Source organism: Eriocheir sinensis, chromosome 36, assembly GCF_024679095.1.
Source record: "Eriocheir sinensis breed Jianghai 21 chromosome 36, ASM2467909v1, whole genome shotgun sequence".
Taxonomy (NCBI): Eukaryota; Metazoa; Arthropoda; class Malacostraca; order Decapoda; family Varunidae; genus Eriocheir; species Eriocheir sinensis.
In genome coordinates, this window is record NC_066544.1 from 15,054,245 (window position 1) to 15,062,652 (window position 8,408).

At 41.2% G+C, this 8,408-nt stretch overlaps 1 protein-coding gene across 1 annotated transcript in view; it reads left to right on the forward strand.

Moving 5' to 3' along the window:
* Window positions 1-1,555: 1,555 nt before the first annotated feature.
* Window positions 1,556-8,408, forward strand: part of LOC127007893 (uncharacterized) — a 54,769-nt gene continuing 47,916 nt past the window's right edge. Inside the window, exon 1 of the mRNA XM_050879347.1 lies at window positions 1,556-3,275. The gene's annotated coding sequence lies outside the window, so the exon portion shown is untranslated. The remainder of the gene's footprint in view (window positions 3,276-8,408) is intronic.

Below are 8,408 nucleotides of genomic sequence, written 5' to 3' on the forward strand. Positions count from 1 at the left end.
TAAATTCTAATACAACATTTCTCTTGAACCCAATGAGAGGAGGTTCTCTGTCTAGTCTTAATTCTCTTCCCTTCGATTCTTAACCTTTACCCAACTCATTTTCATCGTTCTATTTTCCATATTTTTCCTGTATTTACTTCTCACTCCTCTCCCAGTTCGTTTATGTATACTTAACAACCATTCTCAGTCAAACACAAGGAGATAGTCGTATTAGTCTTAACTTGACCTCCAAACCTTGACCAAACTAATTTCCTATGGTCCTATGCCTTCTACGTTCCCTTTGTGTCCTTCCCGCTCCTTCCCAGTCCCTCTTTGTATACTAAAACAACATTTCCCTAAGCCTATTGCAAGGATGTAAGCCCAATCCTCTGTGTAGTCTTAACCCTCTCGTCTTGGAGTCCAATTCCCTACTCAACTGATTTTCCTTCACTCTGTGTATGTTAGTTTCCTTTTGTATCCTTTTCACACCTTCCTTGTCCCTCTATAAATACAAAAACAACATTTCTCTCAAAGTGTCGTTGTGATCCTATTTTCTTGGGCTTTAACTCTACTTAACCCGTCCGCTGCGATTGGGATGGATTTTGCCTCCACTGGTAGCCTGGTAACATTATACTCCCAGGTCTTTCTCTGCCTCTGTGGTGGATAGTGGAGTGTTTCCCATGTGGTATTGGTATGCTGGATTTCCCCTCCCAAGGTGTAGGTCTTTATATTTTTCTTCATTGGATTGTAACAGCCACTTTTTGTTCCATTCCCGTAGCTTTGTGATGTCTTGTAGGAAATTCGGAGTCAAGGGATTAACTGATTTTCCATCGTGTGTCCTTCCCACCCCTTTCTCAGTCCCTTTATAAATACTAAAAGAACATCTCTCTCTAAATGTAGTCTTGATCCTCTTTCCTTCGGTTTCAAGTCTTTACTCAACTCATTTCCATCGTCCTAAACCTCTTACTTTCCTTTTTGTCCTTCCCACTCCTCTCTCACTCCCCTCATAAATATTAACAACAGCATTTCTCTCTAAGTGTCGTCTTAATCCTCTTTTCTTGGGCTTCAACTCTACTTAACTGATTTTCCATCGTCCTAAACCTCTCCTCTGTCTCCTTCCCACTCCGTTCTTGTCCTTTTTATAAGTACTAAAACTACATTTTTCTCAAAGTGTCGTTTTAATCCTCTTTTTAGTCTCCAAGGATAACAACAGTAGTGTTTAATAACCACTAAACCTTAACTCAACTAATTTTCTATGTAGCTAATGGTTGGTGGAAGGCTTACTGGATGTGTGGAAGGCTATGTGGAGAGGTGGATGGATAGCTGACTGGGTGTGTGGAGAGGTGGGTGCACATGGAAGGTTGACTGTGTACGTGGAGAGCTGGGTGGAAGGCTGACTGTATGGGTGGAGAGGTGGATGGATGAGTGGAAACGTGGATAGACGGGTGGGTGGACTCATAGGTGAATGTATAAAGAGGTGGAGAGGTGAGTGGAAGGCTAAGTGTTTGGGTGGAGAACTGGGTGGAAGGCTGGAGAGGTGGGCGGAGAGGTGGATGGGTTAGGTGGGAGGCTGCGAGCGAGTATAACTTCTAGGAGCGAGTTGTGTCAAGGCTCAGTGTGGGTCTGCCCGCCGGGAAGTGAGGGCGTTGCAGCAGGTCACCGGAGTGGGAGCCTTCGTGCGCTGTCCCACTCTCCCCCGCGCCGCCCGATAGTTTCCCTCCGCGGACCCCGAACTTGAACCCTCCCCGAACCCTTCCGTGAGTGAGTCCAGCGGCTGACCGAGTGTGCGAGAACCTTAGAAAGAGGAGAAACGGCGCTGGTTCTTCTTTTTCGGGCACAGAGCCAAGATTAGAGAACATAGAAGAGAAAGAAGAGAGAAAACCGTCGAAGACTAGCCTTATAAGAATAGAAAGAAGAAGAGAATATAGTAATTACCAAGAAGAAATCACCAAAAAGGAGTAAGAAGGGAAAGAGAACGGAGAACAGGAAGAACAGAGAACGACATACAAGAATAGGAAGGAATAGAGAACAGTGAGTATAGAGAACGAATTAGAATAAGAAGGAAGAGACTACGAAGAACAGAAAACACAAAAAAATAGGAAAAACAAAGAGAACACAGAAGAAACAAAGAACAGAGAAACTCACCGAAGAAGGAGAACAACAAGAATCACACAATAACTGAAAGAAGAAACAGAGAACAGGGATAGCAACACCAACAAACCCAAAGAGAAAAAAAGGACAAAATACAAGAAAAAAAAGGAAAATAACAACAACAACCACGTAACACAAAAACAAAATAACAAGCTAAAAGACAACTCTACAAACTATCTCGTCTCCTCCTCCATCCCAAACTGAACCAGAAACACACAAAAAAAACTCTGTCATCATCCACATCAGTAAATCTTGGAGGCAGCGAGATAGAGAGACGAGACAAGATGAGGAGAGATGAACGAAAAATGAAGGAGGGACTAAAGCGAGACTGAGACCGTGTGTGCGTGTGCGTGTGTGTGTGTGTGTGTGTGTGTTGCCACGTGCGGGGAGAAGCATGGTAGCGAGACGAGGTTAAGAGACCGAGATTGTGGAGTCGTGTTACCGTCTCCTCGTGTGTGACTGACCGTGTGACTCTCTGACCTCATATAGTGTAACCTCAGCATCCCTCACTGACCTACACGCATCATAACACCTTTGGGATGAGATTGTGAAAACTTAATCACATAGACACATCGTCACTACCTGTCTGTCTGCTTACCTGTCTCCTTGCGACTTTCTGACCCCTTATAGAATTCAACCACAGCATCCACACTGACCCATGCATCTTGAAGCCTGTGGGATGAGTTTGTGAAGACTTAAGCATACTCGTCATCGCTGCCTACCTGTCTACCTGTGTTCCTGTCTCCGCAGTTCCCTCGGTGATGACTGCCCAGGTGTCTACAAGTCTTACCTGTGGCAGTTTTAATTAGGTCAAGAAGAGCACTGGGAAGTTTTTTGAATTGCTGAGTGGCTTGTGTTGCTATTGTGTTGCTTGTGGTGTGTGTCTGTCTGTGAGTGTTGGTGTGTATTGAGTCCACCTTCACCACCACCTCCACCTCCACCTCCCTCACCTTGGTTCTCATTAACACCTGGAATACCACCTGGAATGAAGGACTCGTGTGAAGGCTCCTATTAACACCTGCCTCGCCACATCACACCTGGACGTGGATTTTTATTTATTTTTGTTCACCTGCGTTCACCTGGTCGCCTTGCTCACCTGGATCTCCTAATTATCAGCCTCCACCTCACCTGGGATTATAAGAAAGGTGAGTTTGTTTGTTGGTTTTTGTTTATGTAGTTGTTTGTTAAGGTAATGGTGTTTTTTTTTTTTTGGTGGTTTTGAATGTTATGTTGTTCTCTCTCTCTCTCTCTCTCTCTCTCTCTCATGGTCGTTGTGTTTCGGTGATTCATGGACCAAACAAATCAGTCAACTGCTAATGAATGTGAATAATTATACAGATGAATAAGTGGATAGATTTCTAGATGAATATAGGTATAGATAGACAGGTAAATAGATAGGTAAACAGTTAAATGGTGGAATAGACGGATGGATAGATAGATAGATGGAAGAGTTTGTAAGGAATGGAAATGAACGAAACACTAATCTATTGCTTCATGAATCTAGAGATGAATAATTGATTGAAAAAAAAGAGAAGACAAACATAGATAAATAGCGAAGAAAACAGACAAGGCAGATACAAGTAAACAACATACAGATAGATAAATATAGATAGATAGAAAAGTTTGTAAGGAATGAACGTGAACGGAAATATGATCTACTGTTTCAAGATTCACGAGATAGATAATTAACGGATAAAGAGAAGACATATTAACAGATAGATAGATAGATAGATAAACATTGAACCAGAGAGACAAACCAGAAATAGATAGATAGGTAGATAGATAGATAAGCCTACAAGGAACGAAAACAAACAAACAAAAAATGAATGAACCTTTTGTCTCACGAGTCACGCTTCGAAGCACTCATTTCCTGTTCATCTTTGGTCGATACTGATTCATTGACAGACAGACAAAGGAGTAAACAAAAAAGAAAGACTCGATACTTGTTTATACTAAAACGATCCTTGCTGGATATTACTACCACTGGAGAGAGAGAGAGAGAGAGAGAGAGAGAGAGAGAGAGAGAGAGAGAGAGAGAGAGAGAGAGAGAGAGAGAGAGAGATTTGTTAAAAGTGCAAAGAGGAGGAAGAAGAAGAGGAGGAGGAGGAGGAGGAGGAGGAGGTAATCTAAAAATGGAGAGTACATGAGAGAGGTGAAAGAGAGAAGAGTACAAAGAGAAGATGAAGGAGAGAAAGAACAAAAAGAAGAAGAGGAGGAGGAGGAGGAGGAGGAGAAGGAGAAGGAGGAGGAGGAGGAGGAGCTATAAATATAACAAAAGAGAAAATAAGAGAGAGGGGAAAGTACAAGAGGAAGAGGAAGAAGAGAAGTGGATAAGGAGATGAAGTTATAAAAGAGGGAAAAGGAGGAGGAGGAAGAAGTATAAAAATAAAAATGGATGTAACAAGAGGAAAATGAAGAGGAAAATATAAAGGGGAAGGAGAAGAAATAGAAGAGGATAAGGAGAGGAAAAAAGGAGGAGGAGGGAGAGGAAAAGTAGATCAGAATAAAACAACAGGGGAAATGATAATCTAGACAAGAAGAGGAAATTAAAGGAGAAGAAGAGGAAGTAGAAGAAAAAGTAGACTGGAATAAAAAAGAAGAAATAAACAAAAAAGAAAACAGTAATAAAGATTCACCTCACATTATACTTCAGGTACAAAGAGAGAGAAAAAAAAAGCAGGTCAAGGGAGCATAAAAATCACCTGTCATATTATTTACCTGGATGACTTTACCTGTTTAATTATACCTGTCCTGAGCTGTCCTTTCCTCCCTCCTTCCTTCCTTCCTTCCTTCCTTCCTTTCTTCACTCCTCCTTTCATCCTTCCTTTCATCCTTCCCTCCTTTCTACCCTTTCACCCTCCCTTCCTCCCTCCCTCCCTCTCTCCTCAGCATACTTCCTTCCCTCCTTCCCTCCCTCTCACCCTCTCACACTCCTTCCCTCTGTGTGTGTGTGTGTGTGTGTGTGTGTGTGTGTGTGTGTGTGTGTGTGTAATTAGAGTGTTCCCGGAGCGCCACATTCATCCACCATAAAATAAGAATGAAAAAATGTGAAGAAATGTAAAAAAAAATGAAAAAATGTGAAAAATGAAAAAAAAGGTGTAAAAAATGGGAAAAAATGAAAAAGAAAAATACGAAAACTGAGATTAAAAAGACAAAGGATGGAATATAACGTCACTAGGAGCTCCGTATTAGATAGAGGATCCAACTCTCTATTGCCACTCCGCCGAACCCATTCATGTGGACTTTATAAAAATGTGAGGTGACCCGTTATGAGAGAGAGAGAGAGAGAGAGAGAGAGAGAGAGAGAGAGAGAGAGAGAGAGAGAGAGAGAGAGAGAGAGAGAGAGAGAGAGGGGGGGTAAGAGGTTAGTTAGCGGTGACAGACTGTGAATGAAAATGCCAATAATTATATTCTGTTTTTCTTCATTAGAGAGAGAGAGAGAGAGAGAGAGAGAGAGAGAGAGAGAGAGAGAGAGAGAGAGAGAGAGAGAGAGAGAGAGAGAGAGAGAGAGAGAGAGAGAGAGAGAGAGAGAGAGAGAGAGAGAGAGAGAGAGAGAGAGAGGATTAGCTTGGTACGTGGTGTGTTAATAATAATAATAATAATAATAATAATAATAATAATAATAATAATAACTAACTGCGACCATCAATTTTTCATCTTGTTCTTTTTTTTCCTTTTCCTTCTTCTTCTACTTTATAATTTCTTTCCCTTCTAATTTTCATCTCTCTCCGCCTCACCCCTTTCATTCCATCCTTCTTTCCTCCCTTCCTTCCTTCCTTCCTTCCTTTCTTCACTCCTCCTTTCATCCTTCCTATCATTCCCTCCCTTCTACCCTTCCTCCCTCCCTCCCTCTCTCCTTCTCAGCATACTTCCCTCCCTCCTCCCTTCCCTCTCACCCTCTCACTCTCCTTCCCTCACTAACAAGACACGTGACGCTGGATACAACAGTTTTATCTTCACAAAAAATACAACATTTTTATCCCTTCTCTTCTGCCACACAAACAAGGTATTCTCGGTGACCTCTGCTCTCCCATTCTCAGGTAAAGGTGTGTGTGTGTGTGTGTGTGTGTGTGTGTGTGTGTGTGTGTGTGTGTGTGTGATGGACAGCTAGGCAGGCAGACGGGACAGGTAGAGGCTGGCTGGATGGATTACACACACACACACACACACACACACACACACATACATAGAGGACGAAGTAGAAGCACAGGTTAGATTTGTTTTTTGTTTTGTGTTTTGTTTTGTTTTACTTGTTTTTTTTTGTCTTCGTGCTTTTTGTCTTGTTTTTGTTTTAATTTTCATTTCTCTTCCTCTTTTCTTTCGTCTCCTTTTCCTTTTCTTCCTCTGTTTTTTCCTCCTCCTCCTTCTCCTCCTCTTTTTCATTCTCTTCTCTTCTCCTCCTCCTCTTACTCTTACTCTTATTCTTTATCCTTCTCTCCTCTTCCTCCTCCTCTTCCTCCTCCTCCTTATCCTCATGTTTTCCCTTCTTCATCATCATCATATTTATCATTAACCTCATCTTTCTCTTCTTTTTTCTCTTCCTCCTCTTCTTCCTCCTCCTCCTCCTCCTCCTCCTCCTCGTCGTCGTCATCATTATCATCATCCTCTCCTTCTTCCTTCCTCATTCTCCTCCTCCTCCTCCACCACTACCACTTCCTCCTCCTCCTCCTCATCTTCTACTTCTTCTTCCTCCTCCTCTTCCTCCTTCAGTCGGCGCGGGTCACCTCACCTTTTTAAGCAGGTGAGTCTCCTTTATTACCTGGCCTAATTAACGAGTGCAGGTGACCACGTGGAGAGGGAGAGACAGGTGTAACGAGGGAGTGAAAGGAAAGCGAAAGGAAAAGGAGAAAGGGAAAGGAAGGGTGGTAATGGAAACGAAAGATGGAAAGAAAGATTGGAAGGAAGAAAAGAAGGAAGGAAGAAAACAATTAAGGGAGGGAGAGACATTTAGAACGAGAGAATTAGGGAATGAACAGAAAGAGAAAGGGAAGAAAGAAAGAAAGGAAGAAAGGATAGGAAAAGATGATGATTATGAAATGGGATGGATAGATAGAAGGAATGAAAGAAGGAAACTAATGAAAAGAAGGAAGGAAGGAATGAAAGAAGAGGAAAACAAATGTAACGAGGGAATGAAAAGGAAGATAAAGGGAAGAAAGAAACAAAGGAAGGATGGGAGAGAAAGGAAAAATAATAAAAAAGGAAGACTTGGGGAATGAAAAGAAAGAAGAGAAAAAGAAAAAGAAAAAAAGGGAAGGAAGGATAATTAATGGGAAGAGGAATAGAAAGTAAAAATGAAGGGAAACAAAGGAAGGAACGAAGGAAGAAAGGAAGGAAGTGAACGAGGGACTTAGGGAGTGAAAAGAAAGAAAAGGAAGATAAAGAGAAAGAAAGGAGAAAATGAAACAAAGACACGTGTATTAATTAATGAAAAAAGGGAACGTAGAGGAAGAAGGAATGGAGAAAATTGAAGAAAGCAAGGAAGTGAACGAGTGACTTTGGAAATAAAAAAAAGAATAAAAAAAGGAAAAAAAAGAGAGGGAAAAAATTTTGATTTAAAAGGTGAATGGAGTTAAATTGATGGATGGAAGGAGAGTGAAGTGGAATGAGATAATGAGGAGAGTGGAAGAAAATAATGAACCTGAGAGAGAGAGAGAGAGAGAGAGAGAGAGAGAGAGAGAGAGAGAGAGAGAGAGAGAGAGAGAGAGAGAGAGAGAGAGAGAGAGAGAGAGAGAGAGAGAGAGAGAGAGAGAGAGAGAGAGAGAGAGAGAGAGAGAGAGAGAGAGAGAGAGAGAGAGAGAGAGAGAGAGAGAGAGAGAGAGAGAGAGATTCTGATTTAAATATTAATGATGTTTGTGTGAATTGTAAGCAGCGAGAGAATGTTTAATTTTCTTCCTTTTCTTCATATTTTTCTTCGTTTTTGCTTTCATTTTTTAATTATCGTTTGTTTGTTTGTTTGTTTGTTTATGTGTGTTTGTTTTTTTCTTTTTCTTTCCTCGTTTCATTTTCTCATTCGTGTTTTTTTTTGCATATCTTTTTTTTCTTATCGATCTTTCATCTTTTTATATTTTTCTCATTTTTTATGTAAAAAACATTTCAAGTAGTAGTAGTAGTAGTAGTAGTAGTAGTAGTAGTAGTAGTAGTAGTAATAGTATTATTAGTAGTAGTGGTAATAGTAGTGGTCGTAGTGGTAGTTGTAGTGGTCGTAGTAGTAGTAGTAGGAGGAGGATTAGTAGTAGTCGTAGTAGTAGTAGTAGTAGTAGCAATAGTAGTAGCATCTC